Source organism: Monodon monoceros, unplaced genomic scaffold (genome assembly GCF_005190385.1).
Source record: "Monodon monoceros isolate NGI ecotype Baffin Bay Population unplaced genomic scaffold, NGI_Narwhal_1 Super_Scaffold_8, whole genome shotgun sequence".
NCBI classification, from domain to species: Eukaryota; Metazoa; Chordata; class Mammalia; order Artiodactyla; family Monodontidae; genus Monodon; species Monodon monoceros.
The window spans coordinates 58,019,111-58,042,420 of NW_021703785.1; positions in this window are offsets into that span (position 1 = coordinate 58,019,111).

Genomic DNA, 23,310 nt, shown 5'->3' on the forward strand with positions numbered 1-23,310 from the left:
CCCCCCCCCCCCCCCCCCCCCCCCCCCCCCCCGCCGCCCCACACACGTCAGCGATGAGCCAGGAAACCTCTGGTCTCCCAGCTACACACAATTTCGGAGAGCTACTTTTCTGACTAGTGTCTATACCACCCTGCTTGGCCCAATTTACTGTTGTGGATGAAGAAAGAGCAGGGCCAGTGTCATGGGCAGGTGACACATGGCCCCATATTCAGAAGGGCCCTGCATTGTTTTAAGGCTGTGCTGTTGCCATCTTTAAATTCTTAATTGTTTTTGAACACGTAACTCTGCATTTTTATTTTTCATTGGACACCACAGATTATGTAACTAGTCCTGATAAAGGGTTAAGTGTCCTGCTGCATGATGTACCTGTTTCCTATAGCTGGGGAATCTGTTTTCCATGCCCGCAGCTGCTCAAAGAATCTACTTCACATTTATTTTCTAGCTGCATATTTTCCAATAAACCATCTTTTAAAATGATTAATGGGTGTTTTCTAAGAAAACGATTTCACCCAGGCATTCATCTAATGGAACTATTTGTTTTACTATGCTGAGGTCGCAGTGGTCTCCAATCTTGACTTTATTTAATTTTTATGTCTGTACTCTAAATTAAAAAAACCCCAATCAGAACAAGTCTGTATACCAGACCAGAGGAGATGTAACATATATCTGAGATTCAACAAAGGTTTAATTGGTACATACTATGTGCTGGACCCTGTTCTGGAGGCTGGAGATGGAGCAGAGAATGACGGCATCCCTGATGTTGTACAGACTATATTCTAGTGAGTGGAGACAGACAATAAGCTGTTAAATGAATACGTAATAAACTAGTAAACACATAAGCAAGTGTGATCATTTCAGGTACAGATAAATGCTAAGCAGAAGGTTAAATTGGGTCATATGTTAAGAGAGTGACTAAAGATGGCTTTAGCTTTGTGGTCTGAACAAGTCTCTCTGAGGAGGTGACTTCTGAATTGAGACCTAAATGATTTACAATGTAAGTTTCAAGTTTTGGTAAAGCTTTAAAATGTTAGCTGTAGCTCATACATTGTTCACTGTTTCAGTGAACTGTGAAATCCATTTAATAGTTGTTCAAAGGGGAATGGTATTTGTTCTCAGTGAAAACAAACATGTCTCCAGAAGGCATCAATCCTGAACTCTGTGGATGGAGCCTTAGAATGGTTCTACTCCAGGGAGTTTACGTGTTCAGTGGTAAGTTCTGCTTTAGTTCACTTGTCGTCAAGGCTGTTGGCCTTGTTTACGTGCCCCATATGTGGGGAGCACTTTATTAGGAGTTGTTTGTAGTTTTAGAGGAAGTAGAAGTTACAGAACCCACCCTTCCAATTTACTGGAGAAGGCAGGGCAGAACCAAGGAAAGGTAGATAAAAGCACAAAGCACAGAAATCCAGGCATCACCAATGACAGCTGTACATGCCCAAGGGCCACAAGGGATGCTAGAGTCACTGAGACCAGATAGGATCACTCACCGTGTACACTGATTTTTCCTACACTGTTTCAAGCTAACCTTTTCCCCAGCTTCTCCATTTCAGAACCCCAAATTTTTCCCTTCTTTAGGTTGGGTAGGTGTAGTAACAAAATTTTAGGTCTTCCCATAGCTCCATGTTATTAAACTTTTCTGTGGAAAATAATAAAGTTTGGGGATTAGAGATTAAAAAAGGAGGCGGAGGCATCTTTCTTTACCTGATGGCCATGTTACCATAATGGTTTTCATCTTGTTTGACCAGTTTTGACAGTGAGACATCTTTGGTGAGACTTATGAAGCATTTGCAAATTGTTGCAAAACTCCAGTCCTCCAAGCTGCTGGATTTTTTTTCCTGTTTAATTTTGTGGCTTTGTGACACAATTATAAGGAAGTAGAAGTTAGTTTTTGCTTTTGAAAAAAGTAATAGTTTTATTCACACGTGCACACATTTGAAAGAAGTAGTGTGGAGGGTCTGACCGAGATACTCTAAACCAAACTGTTAAGAATGTTAATGGAATTAAATGGGAGGCTGCACCTGTTTTATAAGAGGTGCTGGAAAATGGATTGTCTGTCACCAGTACTGGATATTCAAGGATGGAGACAGGAGGACAAAAGAATTGTGGTGTGTAAAATGAACAGGAGATTTTCATTCTGAAGAAATAAGATAGAGCAGATCAGGAGTATTATTTGTCTTGTCTCAGATGGGGGACGTCACCAGGTAAAGCCAGAAATGTCTGGCCAGAGATGATCTTTAAGGTGTACGACACCATCATTTTCTTGCTCTGGTCTCAAAAGAATGGTCAGTGTTGAGAACAGTCACCTCTGAGAGTAACTTGGATTTCAGGTTTCTTCTTTCCACCAGTCTATGAAAAAAACTAGAGGTGGCTTTTCATCAGTAATAAAAAAAGATCTCTTACATTTATTTCTTTAAGGACAGGTTTATACTTCTGCTTTTCTGCTTATTAGGACAAAGATGATGAACGGCGGTTTCCAGATGTATTTCTGAAAAAGATGAAAAAGAAAGAGCTGTGTTTGATTGACCCTCCTATTCCTGGGAGCAGGTGATTGAATGGGAAGTAGAGGGAGATGTGGATCATAGAATGAGCCATGTGAGCAGTTGCTTTTACCATCCCTGTGTTGCATGTATTGTGCTTGTATGTGTGTTTAATCTAGGATGTTAACTATGCTTAACCTAGGATTTAATCTAGTGGAATTTCAAAATTAAGCCTTCAACAGTATATGTGAATAAATCATCCTTCAAATGAGTTTTCTAATTTACAAATTTTAAGTTTGCTTTCTTTGGCATTATAGCTGGACTGTTCTACCCCAAATGCACATCTAAGCTTGTTACCTCCCTGATTATGGTCCTGATGGGGCTGGTCCCCAAGCTCCTAAGCAACAGGATATGAGCCCTTTGTGCATTGCCTTCTCTCCGTCTCCACAGCCTCATTTCCTGCCCTCTCCCCACTTCACACTTGACCTCTTATACTCTAGTGATCCTTTCACACTCTGTACTGCTCTACATTTCACAACAATCCTTCTCTCTGGAATACGCTTCCTGTTTTCTTCTACTTGGCTGACTTTTACTGGATAAGCCATCATTCTCTCCAGAAAGTCTTCGCTTAAAATATGGGCTCCTTCTCTAGGTTCTTTGGCTTCTGGCTTACTACTGAATATATTAAAATTTTTGTTTCAGATGTAATTTGACCTTTTAGCCTATAAACATCTTATGGGAGGAGACTATGCCTTATTCATTTTTGCATACATTGAATGCAATGCCAAACACATAATATGTGCTTAGTGTTTGCCAACCACTTCTGAATATTAGGCACTCAACTAGTATTTCAGTTACTTCCTAGTTAGTAGTAAGATTGAACTGAAAAAATGCAAGAAAGTTTCATAATGATAAGTGGTTAATAGCAGTTATGTCAGGAAGTGAGTAACAGATTATTTTTTCCTCTCAGTGGTAAGGTCGCAGTATTTTTATTTTTTTAATTTTATTATTATTATTATTTTTTGTGGTACGCGGGCTTCTCACTGTTGTGGCCTCTCCCGTTGTGGAGCACAGGCTCTGGACGTGCAGGCTCAGCGGCCATGGCTCACGGGCCTAGCCGCTCCACGGCATGTGGGATCTTCCCAGACCGGGGCGTGAACCCGCATCCCTTGCATCGGCAGGCGGACTCTCAACCACTGCGCCACCAGGGAAGCCCAGGTCGCAGTATTTTTAATGAGTTTAGGTAAATCCACCACCCATGTAAAGTATATATATATACACACACACACACACACACACACATAGCATGTGCAGTAGGGATCACAGGTAGTACTTAGAAGTAAGGGCTATGAGAATTGGGAAAGGTCCTTAGACGTCTTCCAGGCTAATCATCTGTGGTGCAAGAGTCCTTTTATAATATTTCTGACAAAGAGTCATGTAATTTCCACCTAAACACCTCTTGGTAGTGGCCCCTTTTTATCTCACTAGGCAGCTCATTTCATTTTGGGGCCATTTAAATTTTCATAAAGCTCTATACTAACCCAAGTCTCCTTTCTTATAACTCCTATCTACTGGTCCTAATTCTTCCTATTGAAGAAAAGGAAGATACGGTAAATCTGGTCTTTGTTCTTCCTTTGTAGACATTATTGGTGAATCATCAGGTGTCCCACAGAACCTCTCTCCAGGTTAAGTTTCCTTAAGTCTGGCAGTTGCTCTTCATATTTTGGGGATTCTGTTCCCCTCACCATGCCAGTCACTTTACTCTGCTGTGCTTCAGGTTTTCCAGAAGTAAGCATGTTAGTCCAGGTTCCCTTATCAGTACAAATTTGAGCAGAACTCTGGCAAACATTAGACTGAACACTGTATTTTGATTCCTGATGCCTGAGATTACATTAACTTTTTTGGTAACCATGACACTTTGCTGACACTAATGGAATTTTCAATCAGTGAAATCTTTTAGGATTGTCTTCATACTGTTGCTAAGCCTTTTTGTGATCTGGTCTTCTGAATGATGCTTATGTCTTCTGAATGATGCTACCCAAGAAACTTTCAAATCCACAAACAGTGACCAACTCTTGATAATATGTGTAGACCAAAACCAGGATGAGACAATGCCCATGCCAGAAGGTCTAAAAAGTACTTTCTAATAGTTTTTATTTTATTTATTTATTTTCCTTTACGCATGGAGACAGACTGTAAAGTCATCAAACCATTTAAAGACTAAGATTTCCAGAATTTATCTATTCAAATTAGTATTGCTCTTTAAATCAGTGACCTTGCAAGATTATGTACTTAGTCAAATGATGTCTCATTATTTGAGTTATTAGGGCAATAAAATATTTTTCAATTACCTACTCTGAGCTAAGCGCTCAACTACTTTTTTAAACTTCTACCTTTGAATAGTTTTTAAAGCCAGTGAATGAACCACACAGGAAAATATTCTATTTTCAGTGGAGGTTTTTTTTTTTTTTTTAAATCCCAAAGTTCTAGTTCAGCCGACTTGGCTCCCTATGACCTTTAGTAATCTCCAAAAATCAAATGTACTCAAAAATGACAATTTAACAGATTAACAAACATCCCCATGCAGGCCCCTGGAGCAACTGACTGCTGGGATGGCCAAAAAAAGCTTCACCAAGGCCTTGCCGGCACCTTCTCTATTTAAAAACAGGACTCCTAGAAAATCTGTCTGGAGGTCCTAGCTCCTGCCAAAAAAGATTTTTTTCCTCCTCTAGTCTCAGACCAATTACCAAATCACTCTACAGAGAACCCAAATGAAATATTACTCTACTTAGTTGGTCAGAAAAGTAATTAAACCAACCTGCCGTGGTGAGCAGGCCTCCAGCCATTGTTACAGTTACAGCAACTGCTGTGGATTCCAACTCAGATGAAAGCAGGTGTTAGACAGGTCTGTGCATTTCACAGCCACAGTCCTTAGCAGTGGTAGCGACGGACCCCGTCTTAGATTCAGAAAGGCAGCTCACAGCCCTTGTGGGTATGGTGTGAGCTAACATTACAAAGCAAAATTTTTAAAAAAACATTAAGTATGGCTGGTGATGGTTGTTCAGAGAACTGAGAGAAACGGATTTAAGTTTAATCCTAACTGAATCTAGGATTTGTTTGCTCTTAAGAGTTGGAGTGATCCCAGACTCATTCAATGAGGCCACCATCACCCTGATACCCAAACCAGACAAAGATACTACAAAAAAAGAAAATTACAGACCAATATCACAGATGAATATAGATGCAAAAATTCTCAACAAAATACTAGCAAACTGAATCCAACAGCACATGAAAAGGATCATACACCATGATCAAGTGGGATTTATCCCAGGGATGCAAGGATTCTTCAGTATATGCAAATCAATCAATGTGATACACCATGTTAACAAATTGAAGAAAAAAAACCATATGATCATCTCAGTAGATGCAGAAAATGCCTTTGACAGAATTCAGCAACCATTTATGATAAAAACTCTCCAGAAAGTAGGCATAGAGGGAACCTACCTCACATAATAAAGGCCATATATGACAAACACACAGCAAACATCATTCTCAATGGTGAAAAACTGAAAGCATTTCCTCTAAGATCAGGAACAAGACAAGGATGTCCACTCTCACCACTATTATTCAACATAGTTTTGGAAGTCCTAGCCACAGCAATCAGAGAATAAAAAGAAATAAAAGGAATCCAAGTTGGCAAAGAAGAAGTAAAACTGTCACTGTTTGCAGATGACATGATGCTATACATAGAGAATCCTAAAAACGCCATCAGAAAACTACTAGAGCTAATCAATGAATTTGGTAAAGTAGCAGGATACAAAATTAATGCACAGAAATCTCTTGCATTCCTATACACTAACAACAAAGATCAGAAAGAGAAATTAAGGAAACAATCCCATTCACCATCGCAACAAAAAGAATAAAATACCTAGGAATAAACCTACCTAAGGAGGTAAAAGACCTGTACTCAGAAAACTATAAGACACTGATGAAAGAGATCAAAGATGACACAAACAGATGGAGAGATATACCATGTTCATGGATTGGAAGAATCAGTATTATGAAAATGACTATACTACCCAAAGCAATCTACAGATTCAATACAATCCCTATCAAATTACCAATGGCATTTTTTACAGAACTGGAACAAAAAATCTTAAAATTTGTATGGAGACACAGAAGACCCCAAATAGCCAAAGCAATCTTGAGGGAAAAAAACGAGCTGGAGGAATCAGACTCCCTGCCTTCAGACTACACTACAAAGCTACAGTAATCAAGACAATATGGTACTGGCACACAAACAGAAATATAGATCAATGGAACAGGATAGAAAGCCCAGAGATAAACCTACACACCTATGGTCAACTAATCTATGACAAAGGAGGCAAGGATATACAGTGGAGAAAAGACAGTCTCTTCAATAAGTGGAGCCAGTGGGAAGACTGGACAGCTACATGTAAAAGAATGAAATTAGAACGCTCCATAACAGCATACACAAATATAAACTCAAAATGGATTAAAGACCTAAATGTAAGACCCGACACTATAAAACTCTTAGAAGAAAACATAGGAAGAAGACTCTTTGACATAAATCACAGCAAGATCTTTTTTGACCCACCTCCTAGAGTAATGGAAATAAAAACAAAAATAAATAAATGAGACCTAATGAAACTTAAAATCTTTTGCACAGCAAAGGAAACTATAAACAAGAAGAAAAGAGACCCCTCAGAATGGGAGAAAATATTTGCGAACCAATCAACAAAGGATTAATCTCCAAAATATATAAACAGCTCATGCAGCTCAAAATCACAGAAACAAATAACCCAATCAACAAATGGGCAGAAGACCTAAATAGACATTTCTCCAAAGAAGACATACAGATGGCCAAGAGGCACGTGAAAATCTGCTCAACATCACTAATTATTAGAGAAATGCAAATCAAAACTACAATGAGGTATCTACTCACACAGGTTAGAATGGGCGTCATCAGAAGATCTACAAACAACAAATGCTGGAGAGGGTGTGGAGAAAGGGGACCCCCCTTGCACTGTTGGTGGGAATGTAAATTGATACAGCCACCATAGAGAACAGTATGGAGGTTCCTTAAAAAACTAAAAATAGAATTACCGTATGATCCAGCAATACCACTACTGGGCATATACCCAGAGAAAACCATAATTCAAAAAGACACATGCACCCCAATGTTCATTGCAGCACTATTTACAATAGCCAGGTCATGGAAGCCGCCTAAACGCCCATCGACAGATGAATGGATAAAGAAGATGTGGTACATATATACAATGGAATATTACTCAGCCATAAAAAGGAATGAAATTGGGTCATTTGTAGAGATGTAGATGGACCCAGAGACTGTCTTACAGAGTGAAGTAAGTCCGAAAGAGAAAAACAAATATCGTATATTAACGCATATATGTGGAATCTAGAAAAATGGTACAGATGGACCGGTTGCAAGGCAGAAATAGAGATACAGATGTAGAGAACAAACGTATGGACACCGAGGGGGGAAAGTGTGTGTGGGGGTGGTGGGATGAAATGGGAGATTGGGATTGACATATATACACTAATATGTATAAAATAGATAACTAATAAGAACCTGTTGTATATAAAAAAAAGAGTTGCACACAAGCACAACTTTTTAACTAAAGGTAGCTTTTGCTCTTATCAGCCAACACTTCTGGGCTTCATTAACATCATCAAGTTCAGGAAGTATACGACTTCTCTTACTACTAAAAATCACTAGGTGTCCTGTAACCCACAGTCAATATTTAGGACAATCTGAATTTCTGTAATTTCTTTTATTCACCAGATTTTGCTGAAATTCTGCAAAACTACAGAGTATCTTCAGTGTTTGAAAAGTGAAGCAACACACATTTTGTTTCAAATGGCAAACTGAACAAATTAGATATAACTTGTCCTACGGCACTGCATAAAATTTGGTTAAAAAGTATGTTCAATCCTTCTCAGATTATTAGGAAATAAACAAAAATGATAAAAAAGGAAGAAGAAATGTCAAGATGCCTACCTGAAACAAGGACCATATTTCAGTTAGTTAATAATAATAATTGTATTCTAATACGTTATGTTACAGCATAATGAGAGCATGGATTTTTTTTTAGCTGGGAAAATTGGCCATAGACCAGCAGTACTTAAGAAGTTAGTCTGAGTAACATAATTTTAAAAACTAGTGAAGTAGGGATTTTAATGCTTTCAAAAAGATTAATAGCGTGTATGCACATAGCACTGTGAAATTTATGAAGCATTTTCACATTTCAATAAAGGATTTTGTGGAGGAGGTGGCAGAGCTCAGATGTTTAAGTGGCAGGACCTGGATTTGCTGTTCTGTGTGCTACCCGTTACTGATTCATTAAAACTCACTCAGTCAATCCAAGTCTTCCTGATTGAATAGATTTGTGAAAGCCTGGGTATTGTGTTCATATGTGGCATGTAGACTCTTGATCCTAATGGTGACACAAGTATTTGTAATGTAGATGACATATTAAAATTTTTTTCCAGGTGTATTTCCATCTGTTGTAGATCTTGATATTTGGGGGGTTTCCTACTTATTGAGATGATGGGCTCAATCGACCAATGAAAGAGTCTTTTCTAAATATCTGAAACCTATCAAGAATATGGTCCGGTGGGCTCAGATCATTCAGTTTCTTCCTAACATGTTCAGAAGATTCCTGTTCTGCCTCTGTAGGCTGATCCAAGGGTCTTGCTGCCCTCGGGTGGGAGGAAGATATGATGTAGAGAGCAATACACAAAGTTTGCCCTTCCAGTCTGGGATGATTATGGGAATAAGGAAAAGTCAGATGTCAGCGTCCTTGTTTCTCTTCTTCCAGGGCCCAACGTGGGATAGGGAAGGGGATGGGGCTTTAGAAAGTGTCATTCATACTGGAATGAGGGAGCCAAAGGAACCCTTTGCTCCTTTGGACTAGTGTGGTGAAGACTGAAGCCCTGCAGGAAAAATGCAGCTGTGGGCTTGGTACCATGGCCAGTGTGGCATATGAGCAAATGGTGTTGGGAACCTAAGTCAGCAATTCTGGATCCCCTGGGCCTGTGCATGGTACATAGAGGACTTTTAAGTTACTTTATGCCTATGGAGGGGAGGTTGAGATGCTGAGGGTCCTGGTGAACTAACAGAGGTCCTGATAAAGGACAGAATTCATTTTTGGTGAGATCTTAAAGATGAGGATAAATAGCTTAAATCATGGGTTCCAGCAGTGAGCCCTAGCATGTGACCTCAAACGGCCAGGCAGACTCATTTGCACCTCTGTGGTCACCAGTTCAGGGAGAAGCTCAGTCCAGCCACTCTGCAGAATCCAGATGACCCCATATGGCTCTGAGGACCCGCTTTCCCTCTCTGTCACATAATCATATATGATCATTGCTGTCCCCTCCAACAAGCCATCATCTTGGATTGGAGAATGAGGAGGGAGAGGAGATTTTACCCAAATAAATCAAGCAATTAATTAAAGGGACTGCAGTAATTGTTGCATTGAATCAAGTTTGCTGGATTGGAAAGACCTTTAATTTTTTCCCAGGCTTGCTCTAGAGGATAGGGGCTTATGAGTGTGATCATATGGGTTATGGAATGAAAGTAGAAATTCCTGTATTTTATCAAAGCTAAGATGCCATTGATTAATAGAAGAACCATTATTTTATGAATTACTAAGAAAAAATAGAGCTACTATGTCAGTGTTCAACTAGAGAAGCAGAACTAGTAGGAGATATATATTAAGAGATTTATTACGAGGAATTGGCTTATGAGATTGTGGGTATTAGGGAAGGTTAGGAAGAGCAGGATGCAAAACTTGGGCATGAACTGAAGTTGCTGTCCACAGGCAAAATTCCTTCTTCATCAGGGAAGTCTCAACTTTGTTCTTAAGGCCTTTCAACAGATTGAATCAGTCCCACCCAGATTATCTAAGATAATCTCCTTTATTTAAAGTTAACTGATTTTGTAAATAAGTTCAATAGTATCATGTTTTTTAGATTCCTCATATAAGTGATATATGATACTTCACTGTCTCTGTCTGACTTACTTCACTCAGTATGACAATCTCTAGGTGCATCCAAGTTGCTACAAGTGGCATTATTTCATTCTTTTTAAGAGCTGAGGGGCTTCCCTGGTGGCGCAGTGGTTGAGAGTCCGCCTGCCAATGCAGGGGACACAGGTTCGTGCCCCGGTCTGGGAAGATCCCACATGCCGCAGAGCAGCTGGGCCCGTGAGCCATGGCCGCTGAGCCTGGGCGTCCGGACCCTGTGCTCCGCAACGGGAGAGGCCACAGCAGTGAGGGGCCTGCGTACCGCAAAAAAAAAAAAAAAAAAAAAAAGAGCTGAGTATTATTCCATTATATATAGGTACCACATCTTCTTTATCCATTTCTCTATTGATGGACATTTAGTTTGCCTCCATGTCTTGGCTATTGTAAACAGTGCTGCAACGAACATTGGGGTGCATGTGTCCTTTTGGACCATGTTGTTCTCTGGATATATGCCCGGGAGTGGGATTGCAGGGTCATATGGTAGCTCTGTTTTTAGTTTTTTAAGGAACATCCATTCTGTTCTCCATAGTGGCTGTACCAATTTACATGCCCACCAGCAGTGTAGGAGAGCTCCCTTCTCTCTACACCCTCTCCAGCATTTATTGTTTGTAGACTTTTTTTTTTTTTTTTTTTGCTGTACACGGGCCTCTCACTGTTGTGTTCTCTCCCGTTGTGGAGCACAGGCTCCAGACGCGCAGGCTCAGCGGCCATGGCTCACGGGCCCAGCCGCTCCACGGCATGTGGGATCTTCCCGGACCGGGGCACGAACCCGTGTCCCCTGCATTGGCAGGCAGACTCTCAACCACTGCGCCACCAGGGAAGCCCGTTTGTAGACTTTTTGATGATGGCCATTCTGACAGGTGTGAGGTGATACCTCAGTGTAGTTTTGATTTGCATTTCTTTAATAATTAGTGATATTGAACATCTTTTCACGTGCCTCTTGGCCACCTGTATGTCTTCTTTGGAGAAATGTCTACTTAGATCTTCTGCCCATTTTTTTGATTGGGTTGTTTGTTTTGATGATATTAAGCTACATGTGCTGTTTGTAAATTTGGCGACTAATCCCTTGTTGGTCACATCATTTGCAAATATTTTCTCCCATTCTGAGGGTTGTCTTTTCATCTTTTTTATGGTTTTCTTTGCTGTGCAAAAGCTTTTGAGTTTAATTATGTCCCCCTTTTTTTTTTTTTAATTTCCATTACTCTGGGAGATGGATTGAAAAAGATATTGCCACGATTTATGCCAGAGAGTGTTCTGCCTATGTTTTCCTCTAAGAGTTTTATAGTGTCTGGTCTCACATTTAGGTCTTTAATCCATTTTGAGTTTAGTTTTGTGTATGGTGTTAAAGAATGTTCTAATTTCATTTTTTCAAAACAGAGAGAGACTCAGAGACTTAGAGAAGGAATTTATGGTTACCAGGGGGAAAGGTAGGGGGAAGGGATTGTTAGAGAGTATGGGATTGACATGTACGCACTGCTATATTTAAAATGGATAACCAACAAGGACCTACTGTGTAGCACAGGGAACTCTCCTCAATATTCTGTAACAACCTAAATGGGAAAAGAATTTGAAAAAGAATAGATACATGTATAGGTATAACTGAATCATTTTGCTGTGCACCTGAAACTAACACAATATTGTTAATAAACTCTACTCCAATATAAAATAAAAAGTTAAAAAAAGATAGAAATGAACTTATTTTTTTAAAAAGTTTACAAAAAACTCAACTGATTATGTATGTTAATCACATCTATAAAACACCTTATAGTAATACCTAGATTAATGTTTGAGTGAATAACTGAGGACTGTAGCCTAGTCAAGTTGATACATAAAACTGACCATCACAGCTACCAATTAAACTATGGTAGGTTATGGTATGGCATATCTCAATTTTAGAGATGTTAAAATACAAAAAAATTTACATTTTAAACTCTGTGAAATATGGTACATTTTCTGGGTGTGGTGAGTAAATTTAGAACTCTGCTACATAATTTCATTTAGTAACTCTGGAGATTAGTAGTGATTTTGTAACACTATAATAGCTTGTAATTCTAGAGATTAGTAGTGATTTTTGACTACTCATTTGCAAACAGGAAATCTGAGATACAAAGAAGGGGAAGCCATTTCCTGAGGGTCCCTTCAGGCAGGGCTAGATTTAGGAAGCAGTTTCCCCCTCACTGTTCTTTGAGTCTAGATATCACCATTTTATAAGAATCACATTCAAAACAAATTGGTGAAATGTGAATTTTGATTCCCAAACTGGTGTCCCTGATCACCTGACTGTTCCAAAAGGTATAAAAACAATTTTAAGGAGCCAAATGGAAAGTGTACACTTAATCTGAGGCCAAGTGTCATGGGCTAAATAAGATGTTAAGTTGCTTTGCTTTTGGCCAGAGTTCTGTCTAGTCCCTTGGGGCACTTTGTTGTCATATACTGATCAGAAGCTCTGATTACCAGTCAAATGGGGTAATGTAGATCACTTACCTTTCTGCACTCAAATTCATTGTCCACCTTTCCTTGCTCTGCTCTGTATCATAGGGAATTATATTTCCCAGGTTTACTTGCAAATTTACTTATGAGTAGGTTCAGCTAATGGAAGACATCAGAGAAAGTCTAGAGGGTGGAAGAGGGGGAGGAACCAGGGATCTTTCCCTTCTGCTCTGCCTTGGGCTGTGCCTCCTTCATTGGCTGTGTTTTCTCAGTGGCTCTAACGTCCACTGGACAGTCCCTCCCTTTATGGTCCTATCCCACTAGGCAGCCTCCACTGCGGTTCTGGTACCTGCTGGATGGCTGCAGCTTTGGACTCTAACAGCGACACCCCCTCTTATTGTTTCTTCAGACATAGGAATGGCTGTGGATTTCTTGCTCTTGCTGGGTTCTGGGTTGGCTCACCATTTCCTGGGTGCTCCTTCAGCTCTCCTATCATCTGTGCAGTAAATTCCTCATGTTAAATCTTCTCTGTTTGGAATACCTTGAGTGGTTTCTGTTTTCCTCACTGGACCCTAAATGATACATAGAATTTTTTTTATTATTAATTACAATGGGAAAAGTAAATCAGTTATTCCTTGAGAGATACAAATTTGGGTAGATCCATCATTCTAAGGATGGCTTCCAAGAGGAAAACTACAAGAAAGAAGAAAAGGTCCTTGGTAGTGGAAGGGTTGGGAACCCCCGTGCAGTGGGGGCATATGAGGTAGTGCTGAAGGGAGGCTTGGGAGCCACCATTTCCATATGAGGAAAAGAAGCCCCAGAGAAATAGGGGGTCTTGTCCATGGTCACTCAGTGACTTGGTGAATGAATAACCAGAACCAGCACTCAGTTGCTTCTACATTTTGCATAGTAGAATTGTAAGGGCATTTGCAATCAGAGTGAGCCAGTTAGAACCCCAGATCTACTGCTCATTTGCTCTGTGACTTTGGGCAAGTCACTTACTATCTCTGATTCTCAGTTTTCTCATCTCTAAAATGGAGATAAACTTCACAGGGTTTGTGAAACTGAAAGTGGTTACTGTAAATATATATACTTGGCAGAGTGCTTGGGTACAGTAGTTACTAAATATGATATCTTTCCTTCCTCCCAAGCATGATTTTTCCTTAACACTATCCAGGAATAATAAAAATTTCCAAGAAGGTGTTTTTAAAAAAAACTTTTAAAAATTTTCTCTTTTTCTTTTACTGACTTGCAACAAAATTAAGTAAAGGAGCCAACAAAATGCTTCAATAATGTAATTCAATGCTTTAAAAAAATACTTGCACTTGTGTTCTGAACATCCTTCTCCATGCTATCTTTAGTTGCTGTTTGACCCTTAAGACATCAGAGTGACAATTACATCTATATGAAGTTATAGTTGCTGTGGACCTGCTGTATGACACTTGGCAATCAGTAATCACTTAGGCCTGCTTTCCTTTGTTTTCTGATTGATTACAGACCAGAAATAGATCTTGTTACTCCAAATATGATTCTTTCAGAGATCTGCTCCTATGCACCCATAAGCTGGATGTTCCCACCCTTTGGCCCAATTGAAAAGCTGAGCTGCATGAAAAGATGTCAGCTCCATAGTCACAAGTGCTCCAGTCCCAATCTTGTCATCTACTGCTGCAGTGGTGTAAAGAAGGAGTTATACTCCTCAACCTTCTTCTCTCTCTCTCTTTTTTTTTTTTTTTTTTTTTGTGGTACGCGGGCCTCTTACTGTTGTGGCCTCTCCCATTGCGGAGCACAGGCTCCGGACGCGCAGGCTCAGCGGCCATGGCTCACGGGCCCAGCCTTTCCGCGGCATGTGGGATCTTCCCGGACCGGGGCAGGAACCTGTGTTGCCTGCATCGGCAGGCAGACTCTCAACCACTGTGCCACCAGGGAAGCCCAACCTTCTTCTCTTTTGAGATCCTACTGGATTAGAGAACATCTGAAAGAGCAAGGTTGCTTTTGCTTTCAGAAGGCCAGTGCCTGGAGCACAGGGAGCCATCTCCTCTTCCACCGCCCCTGCTTGCCTTACCAATCCCATGTTTTGGAGAATGTGTTGCACTAATCTTTTATTTATTGCCTTTGAATATTGTTGTCACTCATATATTGCACCTTGATATTCTTGGTTGCATATGGGAGCTTCTTCATTTTGAAGTGAGATTGGATTTGGGAGGTTATGGTTTTTCCCACAGTTTCCCTATGTGTGACTGTGATGCAAAGCAGGCAGTGAGCTGGCTTAAAGCTTTAGAATGGAGTAGAGCTATGGAAACAGATCTTCCCCTGGTTAATGCTTTAGATTTGCTGTTATTGAAAAAATGGATGAAATAGGCTGAGGAGGGTAGGTTATGGAGTCCATGCTTGCCTAACCAAGGCCACTAGAAAAGCTGGTGGATATAGTTATGTTTAGAGGGTTAATCAGAGGGTTTAAATTCTATGCAGACTGCATTTCAACTCTCCATTTTAAAATGCTCTTTATTTTTTGCTTGCAGAGTACCAGAAGCAGGGGCCTCAGGAAAAGCAGTTCTGTGCATGACCTGGGGGTGATGGGACACCTCTATTTATGGCAAATGGCTTTGACTTCTGTGGGATTGGGTCATATTGTTACAGCTGCAAGACTAAAAAGGATTTGAATGATTATATTTTGACTAGTATTCTTCCTACACTTTAAAGAAACAGGGAAACTTTAGTTTCTCTCTTTCTCTCACTCAATCTTTCTTTACTTTTCCCTCATTCCATTTCTCTTCCACTTCCTCCAAATCCCCTTTTTGGAGACTGTGTTGCAGTAGTCTTTTCTTAATTGTCATGGAATATCGTGTGCCACTCAGAGTGTGCACCTTGGTATTCTCAGCTATTAGATATGGAGAACTTCTTCACTTTGAAGTGAGTTTGGGTTTAGAAGATGATTGCTTTCCTTGTGGTTTCCTTTCAGGCAACTCCATTGTATGTGATAATGATGCAAAGCAGGCAGAGAATTGACTTAAGGCTTTAGGGTGGGCCAGAACTATGGAAACATATTCCTCTTTAGTTGTTACTATAAGTGGGCATGACTTCATTGCCAGCCCAATGACACAACTGATTGTTGTCAACAAAGAGAAAGAGTAAACAAAAGAGAATGACGAGGTAGCATATAATTAAGAACAGAAAGAGAAACTGTCAGTGTCTGTAATCATTAGATGCCAAGAACATGTCTAAGCATCCTGACTTTCCATCATAGTTATTATTTTTGTTTGAAAAAACTGGTCTTTGCAGTTCAGTGTACTTTATACTCAGTAGTAGTAAAGAGAACTTATATTTACCCATGTTTGCAATTTACCAGACACTGTACTGAGCACTTTATTTCCTTTAAGCCTTGCAATAACACTTTGAGATAAGAATTTATACTAGTACATGGATCAGGTGCTTATCACACATGCACACACACACATACATGCAGGCACACATATGTGCCCAAGCCCCTGTTGGAATTTTTCAATTCAGATAACTGGGATGGTAGTGAAATGGCCCCAATTTTAAGCCTATTAAGCTACTAAGGAATTTGGTTCTGACATGGCCATCTCTCAATACAACCATCTCTCCCATTCATTACAACTATAAACACTGGACAAAATACAAGCCAAAAAAAACCCCCATGCTATTTGAGGATTCTGAAAACTGAATCAAAGCAGACAGATTGTTGAGGAGGGGCAACACATGGATAAATCACCACATGGTGGTGAGATTCCCTTTTCCCCCTCTTCTTTCTTACAGCTTTACCCCAAGGGTGGGTACCATTATGGAACAGTGAGGGAGTGATGGCAGTATAGGCAGATAAAATTGTAATGGAAAACCAGTCCTTCTGGCTATAGAAACTAGGAAAAGGAGCCCTTGGGGGCTGGAAACTGAGGGGAAAATACTAGAGTGGAGAGAACTGGAAAACAGATCCCTAATTCTGTATATGAATCTGCACGTCTCAGAGTCATTCTTGAAGTACAAATGGGAGTGACAGACTCAACCAGCATAGCAGGGGCTTTGATGACTAAACTGAAATTTGCACCAGTGCCCGTAGATGGGAAGATAGAACCTGCAATGTGAGCCTAAACAATTGATTGCTACTGAAACAAAAACATCAACATTGTCCAGACAATGATAACAGGACTCAGTGTTTACAAAATATAACATTCGTAATGCCCAGATACATTTCAAAAGTTACATAAATATTTAAAAAACCAAGAAAATGTATCCACATCTTTGCCCCAACAGAAAAGATAATCGGCAAAAGCCAAAGTCAATGTGACTAGATGTTGGAGTCATCAGACAGGCTTTAAAGCAGCTCTTATAACTGTGTGCCATGAGGTAAGGAAAACATGCTTGAAAAGCATGGAAAAAAAGGAGCTCTTAACAGGGAAATAGAAAGAGAACCGAATGGATATTTTAGAACTAAAAAATAATATAATGGAAAACGTAGAACTGAAAAAATACAATATCTGAAAACTGGATGGGCTCAATAGCAAAATGGAAATGATAGAGAAAAGAGTCAGTGAGCTTGAGGATAGATCAATAGAAGTTATCCAATCTGAAGAACAGAGAAAAAAATTGAAGGAAATAAAAAGAACATAACTTTAGGGCTCTGTGGGACAATATGAGTATGTGTGAATGTAGTCCCAGAAGGCAAGGATAAAGAGACTGAGATAAAAAAAAGAAATTGAAGAAATAATGGCCAAAATACTCCCCAAATTTGGTGAAAAATGTAATTTATAGATTCAGGAAGCTCAGTGAGCCTTAAATAGGATAAAAATTAAAAAACAGTATGTTAGAACTCATCAAACTGAAACTTCTAAAAACCAATGATAAATTAAAAAATCTAGAAAGAAGCTAGAGAAAAATAGCACATTATGTACAGGAGAATACAAATTCAAATGACTGTAGATTTCTAATCAGAAACTAAGGGAGGCCAGAAGGTATTAGAACAGTGCTCAAAGAAAACAACTGTTAATCCGGAATTCAACATCCAATGAAAATGTCTTTTAGGAATGAAAGCAAAATAAAGACATTCTCAGATGAAGAAAATTTAAGAGAATTTATCCCCAGCAGATGAACATTTCAAGAAATGCTAAGATAAATTCTTCACACTGAGGAAAATGATACTAGAGGGAAGCTTGACTCTTTAAGAATGAGAGAACAGCAACAGGAATGGTAAATGTTTTTCTTCTCTGTACTTATGTATGACCACTGAAAAGAAAATTTATAACATTTTGAAGGGATATATATATATATCATATATAACATTTTGAAGGGATATATATGCATATGAAGGTAAAATACATATGACAACTCTATTGTAAAAGTCAGTTAAGGTAGTAAAGGGCATATGTGGTTGCGAGACTTCTACATTTTACGTTAGTGGTGGCATATTCTATTTAGAATGAGAAGATCAGGTATGTATATTGTAATCACTAGGCAAATCACTAAGAACAAAAAAAATACAACAGAATAACTCCAAAATGGACAAATAAAACAAGAGATATAGCCAAAAAGCCAATGACAGGTTAAAATGGAATACTAAAAAATATTCAAATAATCCAAAAGAAGGCAAGAGAAAAGGAGCAGATGTAAGAAAATTACCACAGCAATAACAACAACAGAGACAAACAGAATACAAATTAAAAAATGGTGCATCTAAATTCAACCACAGCAATAATTTCATTAAACATTAATGGTCTTAATACTCCATTAAAAGACAGAGATTGACAGAGTGAATAAAAAAGCAAGACTCTGCTATATGCTGCCCCTAAGAAATACACTTTAAATATAAGGACACAAAAAGGTTGAAAGTAAATACATGGAAAAAGACACATTATACAAACAGTAAACATTACAAGATTGGAGTGGTATTTAAAAATTTTTTTTAAATTAATTTTATTGGAGTATAGTTGCTTTACAATGTTGTGTTAGTTTCTACTGTACAGCAAAATGAATCAGCTATACATATACATATATCCTCTCTTTTTTGGATTTCCTTCCCATTTAGGTCACCACAGCGCATTAAGTAGAGTTCCCTGTGCTATACAGTGTGTTCTTATTATCTATTATATACAAAGTATCAATAGTGTATTGTGCCAATCCCAATCCCCCAATTCCTCCCACCCCTCCTTCCGCCTTGGTATCCATACATTTGTTCTCTATGTCTGTGTCTCTATTTCTGCTTTGCCAGTAAGATCATCTATACAGTTTTTCTAATTCCACATATATGCATTAATATTGATATAGCCACTATGGAGAACAGTATGGAGGGTTCCTTAAGAAACTAAAAATAGAACTACCATATGACCCAGCAATCCCACTACTGGGCACATACCCAGAGAGAACCATAATTCCAAAAGACACATGCACCCCAATGTTCATTGCAGTACTATTTACAATAGCCAGGTCATGGAAGCAACCTAAATGCCCATCAACAGACGAATGGATAAAGAAGATGTGGTACATATATACAATGGAATGCTACTCAGCCATAAAAAGGAATGAAATTGGGTCATTTGTAGAGTCGTGGGTGTACCTAGAGACTGTCATATAGAGTGAAGTACGTCAGAAAGAAAAACAAATATCTTATTAACGCATATATGTGGAATCTAGAAAAATGGTACAGATGAACCAGTTTGCAAGGCAGAAATAGAGATACAGATATACAGAACAAACGTATGGACACCAAGGGGGGAAGTGTGGGGGTGGGTGGTGGGATGAAACTGGAGATTGGGATTGATATATATACACTAATATGTACGAGATAGATAACTAATAAGAACCTGCTGTATTTAAAAAATAAATAAAATAAAATTACAAACCCCCCCCAACAACTTATGATTACCAAAGGGGAAATATCGTGGTGGTGGTGGGGATAAATCAGGAGCTTGGGATGAACATGCACACACTAGTATATGTAAGTTAGACAACCAAGAAGGACCTACTGTATAGCACAGGGAACTCTACTCAATATTCTGTGATAACCTATATGAAAAAATAATATCAAAAAGAATGAATATATGTATATGTATAACTGAATCACTTTGCTGTACACCTGAAACTAACACAACATTGTAAATCAACTATACTCCAATAAAATTTTTTTTAAATGTTTAAATTTTTTTAAATAATAAAAAAAAGAAGATGTGGTACATATATAAAATGGAATGTTACTCAGCCACAAAAAAGGAACAAAACTGGATCATTTGTAGAGAGGTGGACGGACCTAAGAGTGTCATACAGAGTGGCTATTTTAATACTTCAAGGCAAAGAGTATTTCTAGAGATAAAATGGGAGGAATATCAGAATGATAAAAGGGTCATTTCATCAGGAAGACTTTTCAATTTTATGTGTGTATGCATTTAATAAGAGAGCCTAAAAATACATGCAGTAAAGATTGACCAAACTGTAGGGAGAAATAGAAGTTCCACAATTGTGATAGAAGATTTTAATATTCTCTCTCAGCATTTGATAAACAAGTACACGAAAAATCAGTAAGGATACAGTTACATTTAACAACACTATCAACCTTCCTGATTTAATTGACATTTATAAAACACAACATTCAACCACAGCAGAATACACATTCCTTTCAAGTGCATGTAACATTCACCAAGATGAAGTGATAATGACCAAAAACCGGGTTATGGGCCATAAAACAGAGCATACTTCTAAATATTTCAAAGACAAATGACAAGACAAATTAGAGAGTATTTTCACTGCATGATGGTGTAAGTACACAAAGTTTGTGAGACAGAGCTAAAACTAGTCTAAAGCTGGTACATCAGAGTGAAAACTATGGTTTTAAGTGCTTATGTTAGAAAAGAAGAAAGATTTAATATCAGTGACCCAAGGCCCCACCTTAAGAAACTAAAAAAAGACAAGCAAAGCCAACCTAAAGTAGAAAGAAGTGAATAATAACAGAAATAAATATCAGACAGGTAATAGAGAAAATCAACAAAGACGAAAGATGATTTTTTGAAACCATGCACAAAACTGACAGATCTCTAGTAGGATGGTCAAGGAAAAAGGAGAGTCAAAACAATTCACCAATATCAGAAATAAAAGAGTTCTAACCACAGGCTATATAATAGGGTAATAAGAGAACACTATGTATAACTTTATACCATCAAATATGACAACTTAAACAAAGTGGACAGATATTTTGAAAAATGCAACTTACTAAAATTGATGCAAGAAAAAATAAAAAATTCTGAATAGTGCTGTATCTATTAAAGAAATCAATTTTGTTACAAAAAAATTTTCTCCAAAAGAAGTTGTAGAGGTCTTGAACATCTTTTGTAAGATTTAGTCATAGACATTTTATGACATGATATTACTGTGAATGGGATTATTATTTATTTATTTGTTTGCTTAAAATAAAAAAATTATTTCTCCAGCTTTAACAAGATGATATAATTGACATTTAACATTGTGTAAGTTTAATGTGTACAATATAATGACTCCTCTCTCTCTCTGTCATGATTACCACAGCAAGGTTAGTTAACACATCTGTCACATTACATAGTTACAATTTTTTTGTGTGTGGTGGGAACTTTAAAAGCCTACTCTTCAGTAACTTTCAAATATACAATACAGTATAGTTAACTAATGTTGCACATTACATCCACAGAATGTATTCATTTTATATCTGGAAGTTTGTACTCTTTGACCATCTTCACCCATTTCTCCCATCCTCCACCCACCCACCCACTCCATCACCACCACCAGTCTTTTCTGTCTCTCTGAGTTTAGTTTTTTTAGATTCCACATATAAGTGAGATCATACAGTACTTGTCTTTCTCTGTCTGACTTATTTCACTTAGCATAATGCTCTCAAGATTCATCCATGTTGTCTCAAATGGCAGGATTTCCTTCTTTATTATGGCTGAATAATATTCAGCTATATATCTATACCTATACCTATACCTACATACATATATAGCATATCACATTTTCTTTATCCATTCATCTGTTAATGTACACTTAGATTGTTTCCATGTCTTGGCTATTGGAAGTAATGCTGCAATGAGCAGTGTAGTCTAGATATCTCTGAGACAGTGATTTCATTCCTTTCAGGCCAGAAGTAAAATTGCTGGATCATAGGGTAGTTCTATTTTTAATTTCCTGGGTAACCTCCATACTGTTTTCCATAGTAGTTGTACCAATTGATATTCCCATCAACAGTGCACAAGGGTTCCCTTTTCTCTTCATCTTTGTTGGCACTTATCTCTTGTCTTTTTGATAATAACCATTTTAACAAGTGTGAGGTGATATTGTTTTGATTCTTCATTTCACTGATGATTAGTGATGTTGAGTACCTTTTCATGTACCTGTTAGCCATTTAAATATATTCTTTGGAAAAATGTCTATTCAGGACATATTCCCAATTTAAAAATGGATTATTATTATTATTTTCTGCTATTGAGTTCTATGAAATCTGTATATATTTTTGAATATTAACCCCTTACCATTGCAAATATTTTCTGCCATTCTGTAGGTTGCCTTTTCATTTTTTTGATAGTTTCCTTGCTATGCAGAAGATTTTAGTCTGATGTAGTCCAATTTGTTTATTTTTCTTTTGTTGCTTGTGCTTTAGGAGTCATATCCATAAAATAGTTGCCAAGAACAATGTCAAGGAGCGTTCCCCCTATATTTTCTTCTAGGTGTTATTGTTTCAGGTCTTACATTTAAGTCTTTACTACATTTTAAATTAATTTTCGTGAGTGGTGTAAGATAGGGGTCCAGCTTCATTCTTTTGCATGTGAATATCGAGTTTCCCTAGCACCATTTATTTAAGAGACTCTTTTCTCCATTGAGAATTCTTGGCTCCCTTGTCAAAAATTATTTGACCATATATTCATGGGTTTATTTCTAGGTTCATGATTCTGTTCCATTGATCATGTGTCTGTTTTTATGCCAGTACAATACTCTTTTGATTACTATAGCTTTGTAATATAGTTTGAAATCAGGACGTGTGATGCCTCCAGCTTTGTTCTTCTTTCTCTAGATTGCTTTAGCTATATGGTGTCTTCTGTGGTTCCATACAAATCTTGGGATTATTTGTTCTAGTTCTGTGAATAATGCCATTGGAATTTTGATAGGGATTGCATTGAATCTGTAGATTGCTTTGGGCAGTATGGACATTTTAACAATGCTAATTCTTCCTATCTGTGAGCATGGAGTATCTTTCCATTTATTTGTGACTTCTTCAATTCCTTTCATCATTGTCTTATAGTTTTAAGTATACAGATACTTCATCTCCTTGGTTAAATTTACTCCTAGGTATTTTATTCTTTTTGATGCAG